The sequence below is a fragment of the Adiantum capillus-veneris genome, chromosome 6 (genome assembly GCF_014529385.1).
Source record: "Adiantum capillus-veneris isolate H3 chromosome 6, ASM1452938v2, whole genome shotgun sequence".
Lineage (NCBI taxonomy): Eukaryota > Viridiplantae > Streptophyta > Polypodiopsida > Polypodiales > Pteridaceae > Adiantum > Adiantum capillus-veneris.
Window position 1 is genome coordinate 3,901,204 of NC_140936.1, and position 21,356 is coordinate 3,922,559.

Consider the following 21,356-nt stretch of genomic DNA (forward strand, 5'->3'; position numbering starts at 1 on the left):
GGACTCCGTGAAGCCCTCATATCCAAACTCCGCATCAAACTGTTGGATAATGGCCAAGACTTTGTCCGTAGCACCAAAGGTGCCATCATAGTTAAGGAAAGAGATGCTCTTCCCTCCCTCTTTGAACTTCTTCAGCTTGGACGACCTCTTCCATGCGGCATAGGATTTCCTATGGCCTCTTCTTTTTGATGGTTCAAAGGTTGAACCATCACTTTCTTCAAAAGGTGAATAATTTGAGAAAGGTGGAGAAGAGGGTTACCTCTTTCTCGCCTTTTTCTTGTCTTGATCTTCGTCATCTTCACCATCACTTTCATAAGAGGAAGAGGATGAAGAAGATGGAGAAGAGGGTGAAGAAGATGGAGAAGAGGGTGTCCTCTTTCTCGCCTTTTTCTTGTCTTGATCTTCGTCATCTTCACCATCACTTTCATAAGAGGAAGAGGATGAAGAAGATGGAGAAGAGGGTGTCCTCTTTCTCGCCTTTTTCTTCTCTTGCTTTTTATCATCCCTCTTTGAATTATGGTGTGGAGAAGGGTGCAATGGTCTTCTCCGCTTTGGTGGTGATAGAGAGAGTTTAGCCCGCCGTCTTCGTGGAGTCATCTCCATCGAGGTGGTGGGAGACTCGCTTCTTTCTCGTTCCTTCGGTGGAGGCTCTTGAGTTCTCCTTTGGGAAGGAGAGCATCATCAAGAAGTAAATTCTTGAGCCCTTCGTATGGATTCTCTTCTTCTTCCCAAATCGGAGAGAGACCTCTTTTGGAAGTCTCACAAGGAGGCTTCCTAGGTGTTCTCTCGTCATGGTGGTGAGCTTGGAGAATCCCATGAGCACGGAGCTGCTGTTTCACTTCACTTTGGAGAGATGGATTGCCCATGGCTTATTGAAGCCTAGAAACAAGATAGTTAACAAGCATCGGAGAATCATTAGTAGCTTATTCATTAGCAAAATCAAAGTTATCAACATTAATTTCACTCTCTTTACTATTGTCATCCATTCTAACAACTTTTAGGTGTAAACGTTTTAGGTGTACTTTGGCACTTCAAGCACTAGTTGCTACTCCTCTTGACCCCTTTAGAAAAAGCACTCAAGCTATTGTACCCGTCGCTCGAATACCATTAATTGCAAGGAATATAAGAGAGGGTCGTTCAACACCAAAATAGCACCGGCTCCTATCAAGCTTCTAATATCTCAATAGTGGTTAAGCCGTAGGCAAGCCCCGTAGGACTCCACTATTCAGACCATAGCTCTCGACAGTGATGCCCCATTAACTGCACGAAGGTAGGTGCACTGCAAGGCTAAAAAATCCATATTCTACTTACTCACAGGCAATTAGTAATACCAACCATTTATAGCTAGCTTGAGGACCTCCCTTCTTGAGCAAGAAAAGAGAAACCTTGTGCTCTGATACCAATGTAACATTTAATGGCACCCGTTTGCCGGTCATTCTAGGATCTCTATCCGACACTATTGACATTGGCAATCCATGGTACTTGAAGATTTGTGATATGAAGAGGGTTGCCATTTGATGGGCTTTGATAGTCTTTTTGACGGGTATAAAATGAGCTTGTTTGTTGAACCTGTCTACTATCATCTATATTACCGTACCCCATGGATAGACTTAGGAAATCCAAAGATAAAATCCATGGATATTGTAGCATTTAATGGCCTAAAAACTTGTGTGTAGCGGAAATTAGCATGAACATAGTGGGCATTTCATTAGAATAGATTCCTAATGAGAATTACAAGAGTGCTTGGGTGGAGAGAGCAACAAAAAGCATAACACCTAGTTACATAGCATCAACAATACTTTCAAAAGAGAGAGAAATTAAACTATTGACAACATTTGAGGACTGGATTTGCATGGATCCGGTCCCCCCTCCAAAAGGCTTTGTATTATGGTTTCTCCCATCAAGAGAGACATTGTACAATACAATTCTTTGTGTTCCTTCAAGACTACCTAGTGCAATGAAGATGAAAGCTTCATGCACTAAACAAAACACTTATCAAACACAACATCAATTATCCCTAGTCCCACACCCAAGACCTCACACACCTTCAAAGATGATAGATCATTGTGAGTTGCTATGGAAACCGCATTACTCTCGGCCGTATTGAGAGTGCAACAGCTAGTTGATTATGCTTGCAAGCAATGTGAGCAATATGAAAATGAAATTGCAAAAGGAAATTTTCCCACCTCATTTTTTTGTCAGAGATCTTGGTCTGCGTCATGAAGTACTTAAGGCTTTGGTGATCCTTCCGCGGAATGAAAGGAGTTCCCAATAAATAGTGCTTCCATGAGTCTAAGGCATGTATAATTGTAAGGAGTTCCTTTTCATAAATGCCTAGAGATTTCTCAACAGGGTCAAGCCTTCAACTTTCATACGCTATGGCATGCCCTTCTTGGAGCAAAACAACTCCAAGGAAATCACCACAAGCATCACATTGGACCTCAAATGGCTTTGAGTGATCCGGCAATGTAAGCACAGGTTGAGAGATATGCTTTTCAAAAGCATTGTTCTCCTTGGCAGAACATGTATACCTAGTGTTTGTCTTTGTTAGGTCATGTAATGGTCCTGCTATTAGTAAGAACTTTTCTATGAAGCATCTATAGTATGCACACATACCAATAAAGCTTCTTAGTTCATGAAGATTGCATGGATTAGGCCATCCTTTTATTACCTCTAGCTTTGCTGGATCCATTTGGATGCCATATTGAGAGATAATGTGACCTAAATACTAAATCTCTTGTAGAAAAAATTCACTTTTTTTTTATTAACATAAAGTTTATTCTCTCGTAAGACTTGAAATATTACCTGGAGATGTTGCTTCTGTTCGTCTAATGAATTAGAGTAGATGATAATATCATCAAAGAACACTCCATTAAAGATTTGGTGAGGCTTGAATAGCTTCTCGATCAAGCGGTTGAATGTGGCTGGTGCATTAGTCAAACCAAAAAACATGACAATGTATTTGTAAAGACCAAATGTAGTGCAAAATGCGGTCTTTACAATGTCTTGATCAACTATCCTTAATTGATGGTACCCACTTTTTAGGTCAATTCTACTAAATTATGTCGACCCTTGTAGCAAGTTATCAAATAGGTCTTCTACCCATGGAATGGGAAACCTATTTTTGATAGTGATCCTATTTAGTGCTCTATAGTCAACACACATATGATATGTGCCGTCTTTCTTCTGCACTAATAGCATGGGTGAACAAAATGGAGATAAGCTAGGCCTAACCATGCCCTTCTCAAATAACTCATGCACTTGCCGCATAATCTCCTCTTATTGAGCTTGAGAAACTCTATAAGGAGGTTTATTAGGCGGTGAACTTCCTGGAAGAAGTTCAATTGCATGGTCATCACTGCCTCATTTAGGAGGTAGTTCACAAGGGATTTCATCAATAAAAACATCTTGAAATCCCTTTAGAAAATTGTATAACTCTAATTCTTTGTGATTGTTTATATTTTCTTTTGCTAAAGCATTAGGTTCATTTTTAGAATCTTTAACAAAAATCATGTACACGGAAATAGATCTCTTTATTGACTTATTGAAAGCTTGCATATGTACAATGGGTATGGTGTTACCCAACTCCTTAGCATCTATGTACATATATTTTTCCTTGAACCTGAAGTAGATTTTCCTTTTATGGAATTTAACATTGGCAGCCATGCGATCAAACCATGGTGCCCCTAGGATTACATCCTCATGCTAGAGAGGAAAGATAAAGAAGTCCTCTTTGCCCACATAGCTTTGGACATCGAGCCTCAATTTCCCAATTAAGGGAGTAACTGAATCTTCTTGCCCCTTGAAAGCACCATCGCCGGGTAGGACATCTCCCATCTCATAGGCTTGGACGCCTAGCTTGGTGGCCAACTCTGTGGATATGAAATTGTGAGTAGAACCAAGGTCAAAGAGAATAAAAGCATCATGTTCTCTTACCTTTCCCCAAGCATGGAATAGAGAAGATCCTTTGTGGTGAGCTTCCTCTCCTTGGATTTCGACCAAGATAGCTCTAGGAGGCTCATGGCGGGTGTTCTTTTGGGGGCAATCACAATTACTCGCTGCATTTGAAACAATGATTATCCTTGTGATAATGCTCAAGATCTTCAGGAGAGAGTTTGTTTTTGCCTTTGTAAACTCGCTTCTCCTTAGCTTTGTTGTTATTGGAATTTTCCTTAGGAGACTTTTGGACATTTTCCTTCCCCTTAGGCTCATTGGAGCCCTTGTTTTTAGTGGGCTTAAGATTTCTCTTAGCCCTTGTTTGGAAATACCGTGAAGCCACCATGATATGGTGTATGACCGCAGATATGGTGTGTGGCCTTTGGGAGTCGACATACTCCGTCATATCTTCAGTTAAGCCCGCATTAAAAAAAAAAATTTGCTCTCCAATATCCATCTTTTTGAAGATAGTGGCTTTGAGATGTAAGTCCCAAAACTTGTCTACATATTTTTGAATGGATTTGGGGAGATATCTTCAAGATTTTCCATTTGGTGAGTACTTTGTCTTTGTCATCGGTGGCCAAAAATTGCTTCCTGATGGAAGCTCTTAAAGCTTTCTATGTTCGTGGGGCTTCACCATTTTCCCGTAGGCTAGACCACCATTGCCTGGCAGACTTTTGAAAATGCATAGCTACATGGTATATCTTAGAGGACTCCATAGCTGCATGGTATACCATGCATAGCTACATGGTATAGCTTAGAGGACTCCATGAAGCCTGCATCTCCAAATGCCGCATTGAATTGTTAGCCAAGACTTTGTCCGGAGCACCCAAGGTGCCATCGTAGGTAAGGAAAGAGATGTTTTTTCCTCCCTCTTTGAACTTCTTGAGCTTGGATGACCAAGTTCCACGGGGCATAGCATTTCCTATGGCATCTTCTTTTTTGTGGTTCAAAAGTTGCACCATCGCTTTCTTCAGAAGATGAAGAATTTGAGGAAGATCGAGAAGAGGGTGACCTCTTTCTCGCCTTTTTCTTACCTTGTTCCTCTGTGTGTGCACCATCACTTTCTTCATAAGAGGAAGAGGATGAAGAAGATGGACAAGAAGGTGATCTCTTTCTCGCCTTTTTATTCTCTTGTTCTTTATCATCCCTCTTTGAATTATGGTGTGGAGAGGTGTGCGATGGTCTTCTCCATTTAGGAAGTGATGGAGAGAAATCTGCCCGCTGTTTTCGTGGAGACATCTTCGTTGAGGTGGCAGGAGAGTCACTTATTTCTCGTTCTTTTGGTGGGGGCTCTTAAATTCTCCTTTGGGAAGGATATGCATCATCAAGTAGTAAATTTTTAAGCCCTTCATACGGATCCTCTTCTTCTTCCCAAATCAGAGAGAGGCCTCTTTTGGAAGTCTCACAAGGAAGCTTCCTACGTACTCTCTCTTCTTGGTGGGGAGTTTGGAGAATCCCATGAGCACGAAGCTGCCATTGCACTTCACTTTGGAGGGATGGATTGCCCATGGCTTGTTGAAGCCTACAAACAAGGTAGTTAACAAGCATAGGGGCATCATTAGTAGCCTGCTCATTAGTAAAATCAAATCTATCAACAGTTATTTCACTCTCTTTACTATTGTCATCCATTCTAACAACTTTTAGGTGTAAACTTTTTTAGGTGTACTTTGGCACTTCAAGTCCTAGTTGCTACTCCTCTTTACCACTTTAGAAAAGCACTCAAGCGCTTGTACACATGGCTCAAATATCATTGATTGCAAGGAATAGAAGAGAGGGTCTTTCAACACCAAAACAATGGCGGCTCCTATCAACCTTCTAATAGCTCAATAGTGATTAAGCCTAGGCAATCCACGTAGGACTCAACTATTAAGACCATAGCTCTTGACGGTGATGCCCCGTTATCTACACAAAACAAGCACACTGTAAGGCTGAAAAATCCCTATTCTACTTACTCAATTGCAATTAATAATACCAACCATTTATAGTTAGCTTGAGGACCTTCCTTCTTGAGCAAGAAAATAGAAAGCTTGTTCTCTGATACCAATGTAACATTTAATGGCCTAGTAACTTGTGTGTAGCGGAAAATAACATAAACATAGTGAGCATTCCATTACAATAGATTCCTAAGCATAGAAAGAGTGTTTGGATGGAGAGAGCAACAAAAATAATAACACCTACTTAGATAGGCATGAAATATACCTCAAAAGAGAGAAAAATTAAAGTATTGACAACAGTTGAGAACTGGATTTACATGGAGCCGGCGGTCCCCCTCCAGAAGGCCTTGTAATATAGGTTTCCCCCATCAAGGGAGATATTTTACAATACAATACTTTTTTTTCCTTCAATAACTTGTTGGTGCAATGAAGATGGAAGCTTCAAGCACCATGAACATACTTATAAAACACAACATCAATTCCCTCACGGTCTCAGACCCAAGACCTCACACACCTTTGAAGATGGTGAGAGCTAGCAGGGTATGAGAGTAGATTGAGAGGAAGAAGGAGTACTCTTATGAGAAAGAAGTATATCTCCTCTCATAATCTCTCATAATAGCTTAGCATAGCTTAGTAATTAGAATGGTAGAGGAGATGAGCATGCATTGAAGCTTGGCTCTTGGTTGGATTTGCATCACAAAGCCAAGAGTTGTTGGTGTATGCCTCCCTTCTCACAAGCTTGGAGTAGATGATGAGATTTCTATTAAAGCTTGAGAAGAAGAGAGAGTCTTCTTTGCTTCACACATGAGATTGTGTGAGTGTTTTTGTCATAATGCCTTGCCAAAATAATCCCCCTTGCTCTCTTGGTCGACCCCTCTTGCAATTTACTCATGTTGGCACCCCATTGGACCCTGCAAAGCTTAGCCAATCATAATTGAGAAGCATAAGTGATAGCCTTGTGACATGTGTCTCCCTTTCCCCTTTTGTGAGAGCTTTAGGAAATTAAATAATGCAACTAAACTCTCATTGGACACCTTTGTCTTCTGGCCAATAGGAAGCAGGCAATGCATTGGGCTGTTGAATGCTCATTGGGCCCCTTGGGAGACTATCCAATAGTCTTCTAGAGAGCTTAATTCCTATTGGTTCTTTTATCAAGTGTTTTAAAATTAATTAAACTAAGTGTACTCTAACCTAATTATCATTGGTCCACCTCTATGGCCGTCCAATAGGATTTGAGTGCACCTTGGGGACAACTGGGCTAGGGAGCTTACATGTGTTCCCTATTCCATTTGTGTAAAGGGCTTGCAAGAGTGTGTGTGTGTGTTTCTCTCCCACCCTCTACTAAAAGGGCTCTCACCCTCCTACATAGGGATCTAGGAAGACTTTGTGTACACTTACAAAGAATCCAATTTCCCTAAGGTATGACCATTGGTCTTACCCTTTGATAAGCCATGTCATTGATCGGCTCCAAGATTTCAAAGGAACCATAGTATATTTCTTCTAGTTTGGAATGATACTTTTGGTGGCCCATAGGATTTTTGCCTATTGTTTGCTTTAATCAAGGCTTGAAAAACTTGAGCAATATGCAATCATTTTCTTTGAACGTTAAGTCCCTTCTGTGCTTATCAGCAATCATTTTCTTCCTTTGTTGAGAGATGGATATAGCCTTCTTAATCTTCTGAAAAGATTCTTGTAGGTCACGGATATATTCATCGACAGAGCAAAGATCTTCCCATGTACTTTAAGTAGCAAGGGACTTTTAGGTCTTGCCTCAGATGTATGGACAATAATATTATATGCATACTCTATAAGGGTTAAGTACTTCTCCCATTGTGAGCATTGATCTACTTCTATAACATAAGTCTTTAGTAGATTGAGAATTGTAAGATTGGCTATCTCACTTTGGCCATCCGTTTGTGGGTGATAGGCCGAAGAGAAATTCAATCTTGTACCTCGATTTTCAAAGAGACCTTTTGAAAAATTGCTAGTCATGCAAGAATCTCTATCTGACACAATGGATGTTGGAAATCCATGATGTTTGAAAATATGAGATATGAAGATGGTTTTCATTAATAGTCTTTTTGACAAGAATAAAGTGTGCTTGCTTGCTAAACCTGTCGCCTATTGTCTATATTCTCGTATTCACATGGATAGACTTGGGTAATCCAAAGATAAAATCCATGGATATACTCTTCCATGGTGAATTAGGAATTGAGAATGACTGGAGTAATCTAGGTTGCTTCCCTCTAACATAATTTTGGCATACCACACATTTTGAGATATACTCTTGTGTGTCCACTTTCACGGTAGACCAATAGAAGTACATTTCTACTCCCTCGATTCCCTACATAGGGAGGAGCATGGGATTCATACATGAATTTCTCACGAAGGGAGTGAGTAACACATAGTCTGTTGGCCATGGAGAAGATAACCATCTTGCAAGGTGAATGGTGTTGACATCGTAATGTCCTTCTTCATCTACTATGGGAAACACCTCTAGGTTGGCTCATCAAAGCTTCAAGAGGAAATACCTTGTAGAGGGTTTGTTTAGCTAGATTCCTGCCATCCTAGGACAACATGTGCATACTATTTGCTATTGGCATTTGTCCTATGAGTTGTAAACTTCTAAGAAGGGCTACATGCAGAGTTATCAACCGGATATTCACTCCAGCTTTATGCATAAATAAAGCCCAAGCCTATGTTGTGCATACCCTATGCTAAAATTATTACTAGCCTTTTTTGTGTATTGAGTCCACTTTTCAAAAGTGTGTATTCTTCTCTCTCTAACTGTCTATGGCTGCCTTCACCTTCAAGTCGCCTTGAGCATATTGCCTGTCAAACCCTACAATTGGTATCAGAGCACCAGGTTATGCTAGTTAGGTTTCTCATTATGCATTTGTGTAATTAGAATTCCCTAATTTTTATTTGTATTAGCTCAATAAACCCGATTTCTAATCGCCACTTGAGCAAGAGCATGCTCCACAACTTTTTGGCGATTAGGTGAAGGGGAACGGAACTCGCATTTTGCATTGATTGTGTGTGCAATTTCTAGTGTTTTGAATTAGCACCATTCTCGGCTTCGATTTTGCATATATTTTTTCCTTTGATTACTCTTTGTGTGAGTGTCTATTTGAAGTGTTAGTCGTGTGTGGAAGTAGAGCTCAACAGAGCTTTTCATTGAGCTCTTAGTCTTTGCATTCGGAGGAGCCTAGCATCATTAATTAATTTGCAAAGTTTGTTATTTTGCTCTCTGGAATTAGCTAGTGCAGAACTGCAACAACTCAATTAGCTCAATTGTGTGTGTGTGTGTGTGTGTGTGTGTGAGAGAGAGAGAGAGAGAGAGAGAGAGAGAGCGCATTAAGTACACATACTTTTATTGGTAAAAAGGGTCACCATCGTGTCCAGCACGTCGAGGCAAAAGGGTCTGGCTTGGTTTGCTTGCATGCCAAAAGTAGGTAAACCCACCCGCTATCGAGTCTCTTGCAGTCTTGCAGCTTGCTCACACACCTACAGTATTGGTGGCACAAACCGCACACGCGGTTGTAGAATCCCGCCATCACATTATCAGCTTGGCCATCCACAAAAGCTGCTTGCTGCATTATGACATCCGTCCATCTGTGCAGGCCTCCTAGCCTCGCTTTCCCACAAGCTTCAACAAACACCAACTGGCGCCCTGCAATCCCTGCCATTTGTGTCGTGCTGGACTCTGCCTGCGTATAAGCATCCCTCGGCTCATTTGTACCTACAGCGTCAGCATTTGAAGCCTCTTGGTATGTTCTTGAACTTCCACCAACACGGGCTCCATCGGGTTCATAAACCACAGCACCTCGGTGACAGCTACACACACAAGCTCAGTGTTATCTTCATACGAACACACACACACACACAAGCCACGGTTGATCGACAATAGTAGCCTCCAATCGAAACTTGCGGATGCAATCATTGCATGAAGGCACCCCCTATTGCAGTCTCTACTCATTGAATAGCTCTAAGCTACTCCCATTGCCCCTTGGACGGCTTCTGCTCGTTTTGGCAATCGATGCAAGCTTTCTTTTTTTTATGCTTTGTAACCTTTTATGATAAATAAGCCCTTGTACCCACGCACAGCTCATCCGATCTCCACTGCCTCAGCATAATACAACCGATATCCCCACCCTTCTAGCCAACATAGTCGACCCCGTGTTCAGCTCGCAAACTTGATAGCAAGTCACTCTCAGACCCATCTACAAATTGCACAGCCTTGCATCGGGCATTCAAAAATTTCAAAGTATTATTCTCAAAGTACACGCGGCTAAAAGCTTCAACTCAAGGCACACAATTGAGCTTCAAATTTTTTTCTTGACTTCGCGCATTCTCTCATTTTGAAAGCATTGCACAAGCTTATTTTGCATATGTACAAAATCATTGCATACTTCTTGTTTCACTATGCATTTTATTTTCTCTTTCACTCAAGGCATGATAAAAGAGCCTTACCTTTCATTATGTCTTACCAAAACTATCTACAAGAGATGTGAGAGGACTAGACACTTCCCTAGTTATAACTGGAGGTAAGACCTTTCTCAAAAGAAACCTTCGTGTTGACATCATTTGCACGCTGCTATGTATGCTAAATAACTTTGTCAAGAAGAGAACCAAAAGTGAAGCTATCATCGACAAAATATGCACAAGCTGCAGTGGTGGCAGTAGTAAACCATATCAAATGATGAAGATGACTAGGAGCAAGGGGAGGTGCTACTAAGAGTAGACATGGTTATCCTTTGCCTTTCATGTTTAAGGGGAGGAATCCTTAAGTCTGTGTGACACCATGTCTGTTTGAGACCATGATTTAGTCTGTGTGACTGCCATAGTTTGTGTGACGGCTTGCCTGTGTGGCATTGAGTCTCAACCCATGAGTCTCGACCCAGCTTGCTTCGATATAGTCCATGCCTAAGGAGGATTGTTGAGATAGGCATGTTCTAGTTCATCTACTATGGGAAACACCTCTACATGTGCATACTTTATGCTATTGGCATTTGTCCTATGAGTTGCAAGCTTCTAAAAAGGGCTACATGGAGAGTTATCAACCGGATAGCCACTCCAACTTTATGCATAAATAAAGCCCAAGCCTATGTTGTACATACCCTATGCTAAAAGTATTACTAGCCTTTTTTGTTTATTGAGTCCACTTTTCAAAAGTGTGTATTCTTCTCTCTCTAATTGTCTGAGCTATGGCTGCCTTCATCTTCAAGCCACCTTGAGCTTATTGCTTTTCAAACCCTACAAATGGTTCCTCTTTCTTCCCCAAAGCAAAGGCTGACATTATGTCTTTAAAGTCGGGGTCAGTAGCGTACTCATCTATCATGGAAGATAGATCATTGTGTTGCTATGGACACTGCATTTGCCCTCATCGTTGTGATAGTGCATCGGCCACTTGATTATGCTTATTAGCAATGTGAGTAATATGAAAATTAAATTGCGAAAGAAAATTGCTCACCACATTTTTTTGTCAAAGAGCTTGGTTTGCATCATAAAGTACTTGAGACTTTGGTGGTCCATTTGCAAAATAAATGGAGTCCCCAATAGACAGTGCTTCCATGTGTCTAGGGCATGTAGGACAGGTAAAATATCTTTTTCATATATGCCCGAGACCCATTCATTGGCATTGAGCCTTAGGCTCCCATATGCTATGGAATGCCCTTGAAGCAAAACTGCTCCAAGGCAATCACCACAAGCATCAGATTGGACCTTAAATGAAATCCGGAAGGTTTTTTTCCCCCGATGTTGCTAAAATAGTTGCTAAAAGCGGAGTTACGGGGACTTCTCTATCAGAGTCTCTTTCAGCATTCCTATAGGCGTCTCTAAATAGAGACACTTATAGTGAATCTGCATATAGTGATGACTGCAATCCTTCTATAGTGATGCTTATAGCGATGTTGCAGAAACTTATTTAAAGATGCCTATAGAGACGCCCGAGAGTAAAACATTTTGGGTGGCAGGACATTGAATGCCCTGCCACCCATCAACCATATTGAACATTGTTTTCAGAATAGAGTATACCTAGATGAATCCAAGATAAGCAGAGATTCACCCTTGAAAGAAAGTGCAAGGTATAGACCCAAGGTAGTCACCCACAAGACAATATAGCCATTAACTCCATCGTGCATAGTGTTGTTTGCAGAATAAAGATGCAAAACTGACAAAAAGTAATTGGACGAAAGTGAATTGACAAAAGTAAATCAATGACAAATTTATACACATCACACGCAAAATCACTTGATTGTTAAGCTTTGCAAATGTAATAGTTACAACACAATTGTCATTATTGAGAAAATACATTATTTTTCAATAGTTACAAAAAAGACGTACACACATCATCTCATTATGCATGCTATGACAAAAGAAAACTAATGCTATCTGGTTATGGCTAGACTAACATCGTTTAATCAGACGTCTCATCGCATCCAAGCGGCATATCTACTATCGGATTCTACAAAAAAAACCACTAAGAGTTTTTGTAAGTATAAACATATAATTACAAAACAATCTATTTTCTTAGTTAGCTTATCATTAAAATACAACATTTGTAAAAGAGTAAAGTGAAATACTAGCCATGCTACAGTGAGAACTAAGAATATCCATCAAGGCATTTAAGCCCTTTTTGCCACCATACTCACGCTTGTATAGCGTGGGTTCACGTCCTGTCATTGACCACTGTTCAAAACATACAAAGAATACATTATGTTAGAATTTAAAAGTACAAATAAATGTAACTACCAAACCTCAAGGTCAATGCAAAAACACTTACAAAGTCAGCCTCAAATGATGCCCACTCGCCGCTCCCAAAGTGGTGCGAGCTCCCTGCCTCTACTCGCGCTTTGGCTACCTCCTTTTGTTGCTTCCACTTGTCAGGATTCTCGCGCGTTGCTCACTTTTCATTCTTCCAATCTTCTTTGTCCAGCCAATCTGGTCTGTTCCATCCATGATTTATTGTTTTTTGAACTTCACAACTCTTGTGCTTTCACGCATTCAAACCTTCATCAGGTCTTCATTGAAGCGCTCATCCTGACTTGACACGGAAAAATTGTCATGCAGCATGCTGATGACTCTCTCTTTTAATTCATTTGGCACTTCACTCCAAATGTTTAGTATGTAGTGTCGAAACAACTGAGAGCAAAGGCCACGCATGCGTGAGATCACCTTCTTGCCTTCGTCATCCAAGATGATGTCGCTGCTGATGTCAACGGAGTACGGTAAGCCCTTTCACCTATGATGCATCAACCTGGGTGTTTTGGCATGGGTCTTGAGTGGTGTGTCAAGTGGCGTCTTGATGGGGATATAGAAGACAAATGTCTCCACTAGAGTCTAGGCCCCCCAATGGGGAGTGTCAACTGGGGTGACTCGTGGAGGAGTAGCTAGTGGTGTGTAGCCAGGAACAGCTGATTGCCGTGTAAAAACTGGTGAAGATGGCGATGTCGTGGCTGGTGTGGGGACGGGAAAATAAGGGGGTGGTAGGGAGTCTCGTTAACTACGAGGCGGTGTTGAGGCATCAATAGTGGCACCTCCATAGCAACCGCCATAGCCGTCACTAGAGCGTCGGTACCTAGAAGAGTGTGAAGATCATCTCATGGACATCAAACTCTCAGAGCGTGTTGAATGCTTTGAAACAAAGGGAGAACGATGTGATGGTGCTCCAAAGCGATGACGCTCCTTGTAGCACCTCCTCTGCTGGGGTGAGAAAGAAGAAATAAATTGATCATCATGCATACCTGCATTAAACACACAAACATTTAATCTAAATATTGAATGGAGAAGAAAATATGGATAAGTATAATTTGACTAAACACAATTTAAATTTCTCAATTTAATTTATATATAGAGCTCTCCGTTTAGCCAGATGTCCTCCAACAACAAGGCCAAACTTTGGCAGGTACCAACACTGGCTAAACTTACAGATTTGGTGACGTTGTAATGACAAGGGCTAGAAAATCTGACCGCTACAGCTCATATTCCTGTAGTGTAAGGGCAAACAATGGTGACGAGGAGTTCAATCCGGCTTTAAACACACGAACATTTAATCTTAATGATGAATGAAGAAGAAAATCTGGACGCTTCTTAATTTGATTAAGCACAATTTAAATTTCTCAAGTATAGCATATGGACAAGAATATACAAAAAGACACGTAAAGACAATATATATTTTAAAATGGAGCAAAATTGCTCAAATACAATGTTTATGGATTTAAGAGATCTCTCTCTTATCCTCACATAGCTTAGCATAACTCCCTATGTCTATATAGAGTTCTCTGTTTAGACAGATGTCCTCCGTTTCATTTTGTAGATCCTCTGCATGCACCCCATAGAGAGTAATAGCTTGATGCTCGTCTGGAACCACCTCAACAGCTTTTGAGTGAGAATCCTATCCAATCTCCTCCATTGATGCCGATGTGATTGGCACATGGTAGCCCTCATACATCCGTGCACTATGAGGGGCTACCTCTATGACGTACCACCAGATTGATGCAGACTTTGTAGGATGAAATACCACCTACAAGAGCCACATAACTTACATGAGTGCTTCCAGGCCACCAGTCTTCTAAGATTGGATGTTAAATATTTACAAGCTTACTTGTTCACAATGCTTTGATAGTACGAAAGTGTCTCTTAGGTCGGTCCATTTTTTAGTTGAATCCACCTTAAGGAAACTTGACTCTCCTCTACGCATAGTAGCATTGTGACCCTCCATATTTATCTTGAACCATTGCATGTCAAAAAAGTCCACAAAAAATCCTCTATAATCGATCCTCAAAATCTCTTGTAGCATGCCGAAGTAAGTGAGTTCTGCCACCACAGGATCTGCATCAGAGGACCATCGTCGATTAGACTGTTCAAATTTTGCCATGATTCCACAATCTTGTGTAAATTTCTTTTTGTCGATCTTTTCCATCCTAAAATATCGCCCTTTACACCATGTTGTTGTGTATGACTTATACTACAACCAAAAAAGATTATAAGTGGCCGTTCAAACATCTAGAAAGCCACGGATCATACATTGCAAACTTACATTGGTTGCGCAACCCTGAGATTACTCCCACTCCTCCTCAATCACTTCTTCACCACACTGTTGTGCGCTTTTCAATTGGTTGTGCAACCATCTTAGGATAATGAATGTTGGTAGGCTCTCAAGACCCTCCATATAATTCATCGATGGTCATATTCCCCGTCTCCACTCGATTCGTATCCTTTCTTGCTCTTGCTCTTGCTTTGCATCCTCATATTGTGAAATCCACTTTTGCATCACTGGATTATGAAGCATGCACAATTGATTTATTTTAGCCTCTAGATCTTCCGTCATCTTCTTCTCAACACCAAGATTGCACATGACAATCCCTGATATGCACTCATCATCTATGGTTTGCCATAGCATGTCTCGGTGTGAGGTCCCCACCCCGCCGTCTCAAACGGCGGATCTGATGGTAAACCAGGTGGCCACTAGATCTATAGCGGAAGAAAAAAAAGTGGTTCAGGGTTCATCTAGAGAACGATCTCTCATCACAAAGTGAGTCGAGTTCGAGCCTACTAGCAACGGGATCTAGCTCCACCTCGCAGGGGAAGCATACTTAACTTATCTAGAGATCCTAAGACCCACCTTCCAAGAGGAAAGAAATCCCGAGTGCCTTTTTCCCCATGTTTCAGAGGCACGTACACTAGAGACTTCGCCGCTCTTGGGGCAATGAGTAATACTAGTTCGATTTATAACACTATGGGGACGGAGAGTTCGCGACCAATCGGGACCACCCTTCTCATAGGCATTGGCAACCTGAGCCAAGCCCCCACTTTCCACCCCCACACTCACACTTCTTCATGTGTCCTAATTACTACCACAATGGTTGTTCAACATATAAGTTCCTTGATTAGGTTCCGATTCACAAGGTTCATTAAGACAGCCCTTCAACCAGTATTGCAAAGCGGCATCAAGACAGTAATTCTAGTAAAAATTATTACTCCAACTTATTCATTAAAATTCCAATGTTTTGGAGATACAACATCCCCGCTCCAGCGAGAGTTTACTCCTCCCGTTGTTGCCTAGCCGCCCATACAACTAGGTATGTCCACCGCATAGAAAGCACGTCATGGACATTCCCACCGCATAGAAAGCAAGACGTGGCTTCCCACCACATAGAAAGCAAGTCCTGGGTAGAGGCCCTAAGCTAGTAACTCTAGCTACTATGAAATCATCGCGAACCGCCCCCTGTGATCAGTAGGGGGATCAGGACTAGTTCAACATTGGAAATAGAAATGAACATGCCGAGCTAAATTTTCCCTAATAGACATTCTTTCCTATTTCAAACAGTATATCCATCAACCATGCTTTCCTACTTAGAACTTAACATACAATTGAATTCAAATGTCAAGGTTCCATCGGATTTCTCCAATATGTTTAGGGATGTGTTCTTTCGTAGCTTATCGTATGCAATGTTAAATCAAACAAAATTGAATAAAAATGTGATCTACCTCCTCCATTTCCTCGTCATTGACCCGTGGGATGGCCGGTACTTGGTCGTCCATAGGAGCTTTCCCTTTCCCGTTCAGGTTGCTTGTTCCCTCCTCATGGTCATGGGCACCACCAAAGCAAGTTCTTTTTACCGGGGCCATTTTATACTCACTACTTAATTGACAAACTTGGAGAAAAGAACTAATGTCCGAGACTACCATAACAACCAAGATGACAGATTAGAATCATTGAACCAATTCCTTTTATACGAGAGGGTTAGATTTCCTTCAATACATAGTATTTTATGGATAGTACCTTACTTGTTCTATGGGAATTGGCTCTAAAGTTAAATACTTGGCCTAGGTAATTAGGAATTTCAGATTTTTACTAATTAAATTACTAGAGAGGTGAATCATGCATACTCAATCACCTTCCTAAAGTAAGTAGAGAGATGCAGAATTTCCATATGCATAGGTGAGAGAATTCTTCCTTCGTAGTGGATTAGTGACGAATTAATTTCCCTTAATTACATCCTAATCTATAAAAAGATTGAATCTAACTTAGCTATCCAAACCTTGTGCGGTAATGGGATGAAATTGATGAATTCGACATCATTACTAGCTTGACAATTATTTACTATGAAGACTAGCGGGAGATATCTTCTTACTAATCATGCATTAATCTATGATTAGGAGAGGTTAATTGCTTTCATAATTAAAAATTAGATTAGGAATTATGTAGTAGACTAATGATATGGAGAATTAGAGAGCAGCTATTGAGTAATTTAGTGTATGATTAAACATAATAGTTGCGAGATTAAGAGAATGATAGAGAGATTTGCAGCAAAGCATAAATTAAATCGATATTACCATGATTAGGGGCTGAAATCTACTTGAATTTTTGATCCAATGGAGTTCTCGAGATGAGAATCGGGCAACACTTCCCTCCTTTGCTTCTTCTCCAAAAACTATGTGTGGCGGAAGCACCTCCCCAAGGCGTGTGTGTAAGTGTGTGTATGTGTGTACTGAGTGGATGTGTGAGCATGTGTGTGTGTGAGAGAGAGCACACTCTTAAATAGGCCCTGCAGTGCTGAAAATCGACCTTGCTTACTATTTGCATCTAAGAGCTACTCAACTCATGCATGGCAAGTCCAGTTACATGCCTACCAAGTGTCCAAGTAGCTAGTCTAACTGACTCTCACACTCTCTCTCAAGCATGGCAAGTCTTTCACCACTCCCAAGAGATGAGAGGGCGTCCCCTAGCTGCTAAAGCAAGCTCTTAGTGGCCTGGGACCTATTCCCACACAGCCTCGAGCCCCGGTGCCTCCCCGCACAACCTTAGGAAATTTTGGTTTTAGGCTAAAACGGCCATACGAGTCAAAACGGCCCATACGAGTCCATATTTAATGCCGTAAATTGCTATACTAAGCTCTAACTAAGGTGTATCTGTCCGAGTACCTCTCATATTTAGCAGCCCCCAGGGTCCAAAAATGCATTTTTTTCAAATTCGGGGTACGAGTGCAATTTTTGAAGACGGTCAAAACTAGACGGATCGGGTGACCAAAAGCTTATTATTTTTGGAAATTTTTCACAAAAATTATTTTAATTCACTTTTGGAAGTTTTATAACATTCTAAATAGCATGGCATTGACAGAATTTGAAAAACTCATAAAAATAGTAACTTTTTTCATTATGTTCATTCCATGGTACAAGGGTGCTCTTTTTGGTCGGGGTCCGAGACCTTACAACCTCCCCAACGTGAATAATTTGAGATGTCCTCATCTCAAGAATGTGTTTGGGTAATCTTTCATGAGCGTTGGTTCGTCCTCCCAAGTTGCATCTTCTTCAGAGGGTAATCCTTCCACTTTACTAGATGCTTCGTGATTGTTCTATTGCATAACTTCCTTTCCCTTGTCTCAATTACATAGTCAGGTTGGAGCTCGAGAACTCCTTGTGCTGGCATGACTATCTGATCTGAGTCCAAGAATTGATCCGGATTAAGGATGTAGGATTTGAGTAAGCTGACGTGGAATACATCATGAACCTTTAAGTTTGTAGGTAACTTTAGCTTGTAGGCCTGGTCACTCACAACTTTAACGATCTCGAATGATCCACAATACCTTGGGCTTAGCTTCTTGTATTTGCCCAGTGATAAGTTGCTTTTCTTCGGTCGGACTCGTAGAAAAACCTTATCTCCTTCTTTGAAAGTTCTTTCCGAACAGTTTTTATATGCATAGTGCTTCTATCTATCATGAGCAGCCTGAATGTCTTGGCGAATAGCTCTAGTTTGAGCTTCCATATCTTCTAACATCTTCCTAGAGGCTTCTTCCCTGATGGTTGGATCCGAGAAGTTCAGTGGTGCTAAACAGTCCTGTCCATAAAGAGCTTTAAAGGGTGAAATTTCAATGCTTCTGTGTTCGAAAGAATTATATGCGTATTCTACCAAAGGAAGATATTGTAACCACTTCTTTGGCTATTGCGAACAATAGGCCTTGAGAATGTCCTCAATGACTTGATTTACTCTTTCAGTTTGCCCATCTATCTGCTGATGATACGATGTATTGAAGGCTAATTGAGGCCCAATAGATTGGAAAAGAGAAGTCCAAAATTTTGATGTAAACTTGGCATCTCTATCACTGACGATACGCTTGGGTAAACCATGTAGCCTAAAAATATCCTTGATGAATACCCGGCTAATATCTGAAGCAGTAAAGGTTGTTTTTACGGGTATTAGATGAGCCACATTTTTGAGCATATCAACAGCCACAAAAATAGAGTCATGACCTCATGTAGAAGGTAATCCTGTAACGAAGTCCATACTAATGCATTCCCATTTCATCTAGGGTATGTCAAGAGGTTGAAGTTGCCCCGGTAACTTGATTCTCTCGGCTTTTATCCACTCACAAGAAAGACATTGCCTCACATAGCGAAGTATGTCTCCTTTCATCTTGGACCAAAAATAACTCCTCCTGATAGCATGAAGAGTCTTAGCATAACCTGGATGTCCTGATGTAGAGATATTGTGTGCTTCATACAGAATAGCCTTCTTTAAAGCTGGGTCTCTGGGTACACAGAGTCTATGTCTGTAGTAAAGACATTCTTCCATAAGAGAGTAATCTTTAGCTTCAGGCATCTTATTCTGCTGGACTAATGATACTATACGTTGGTATTCTAGATCTACCAAAGATGCTTCCTTAATTCTATCTCAGATAGGGTTATTTGCAATAGAGATAGCTCCGAGAAAAGATTTTCGGCTAAGTCCATCTGCAACTGCATTTTCCTTCCCTGGTCTATACTTTATGTCAAGGTTACATTCTTGTGAAATCTCTATCCATTGCCGTTGTCGCATATTGAGAATAGGTTGAGTAAAAATCCATTTTAAGCTCTTGTGGTCTGTAACCAGCTGAAACTTCCTTCCGAGAAGATAATGTCTCCATAAATTTAGCGCATGTATAACCGCTAAAAGTTCCAAATCATGAGTAGGATAATTCTTCTCATGATCCCTCAGCTTTCGTGAAGTATACGCCACCGGTCTTCCTTCTTGAGTAAGAAATCCGCCTGTAGCAAATTTTCTAGCATCGGTCGCTACTTCAAATTCCTTATTGAAATTTGGAAGCTTTAAGATAGGATCTGAGACCAATAATTCCTTTAGATTAGCAAAACTAGACTCGTGCTTGGTCTTCCATTCGATTCTCATTCCTTTCTTTAGGAGTTTTGTCAAAGGTGCAACAATACGTGCATAGTCCTTGACAAAAATCATGTACCATCCCGTTATCCCAAGAAATCCCCTTACTTCACTGACGGTAGATGGTTGAGGCCAATCAACGATATCCTTGACTTTATTTGGGTCCACTGAAATCTCTTCGGCCGATATGACAAATCCAAGATAGTTGACCTTTGGTGAGCAGAAGGTACACTTGCTCTCTTTAGTGTAAAGTTGGTGTTCTCGAAGAAGATCAAGTACTTTGCGAACATGTTTTTCATGATTTGCCTCTTTCTTAGAATAGATCAGAATGTCATCAAAGAAAACCAAGAAAAAATCATCCAGATAAGGTCTGAAAATATCTTGCATAAGTCGATTGAATCTTGCAGGAGCATTTGTTAGACCAAAAGACATTACTGTGAATTCGTAGTGTCCATACCTAGTGTTGAAAGCTGTCTTTGGAATATCTAATTCCTTGATCCTTATTTGGTAATATCCTGACCTTAAATCAATCTTTGTAAAAATTTTGGCACTGTGGAGTCTGTCCAAGTGTTCTTCGATCCTTGGAATTGGATACTTGTTCTTGACAGTTACCTGGTTTAGTCCACAGTAATCTATGCATAGCCTTAAGGCTCCATCCTTCTTCTTCTGAAAAAGAACTAGTGCACCCCAAGGAGAAGTACTGGGTCGAATGAATCCTTGCTCAATGAGTTTCCTAAGTTGTTCCTTGAGTTCTATGGCCTCTGGAAGTGACATTTTATAAGGTCGCTTTGAGATAGGTTCACATCTAGGGATAGTCTCAATCTCATGATCAACCTCTCTATGTGGCGGAAGATTCGTAAGGTCTTCAGGGAATACATCAGCATACTCCCTCAACCAGTTTGGTCCAAGTGTGGTATCTGATTGGTCCACCTTGTTGAGCTATACCGTATAAATTTGTTGCCCCTTTCTCAGTCCCTTCAAAAGTCTGCTGGTCTTAACTAGAGTAGCCCTAGGTCTCCCATTTTCCCCCTGGATTAAGACTTCATTACCCAAGTTATCTGTAAAGGTAAATTTCTCTTCTACACAATGGATGTGGGCCTTATTTTTCTTTAACCAGTCCATCCCTAGTATCCCATCAAAGAATCCTAAATCGAAGTCCCCCTAAATCAAAGTCAATTTTTCCTGCAGAGTATTGAGATACCACTTCCTTGCCGTTTGCTAACTCTACAACTAGCTTGCTTGTTGGATACTTATCTAGCTTTAGCTTCCTCATGCATCTGGGTGAAACAAATGAAAGAGTGCTACCACAATCTATAAGGAAGTTAACT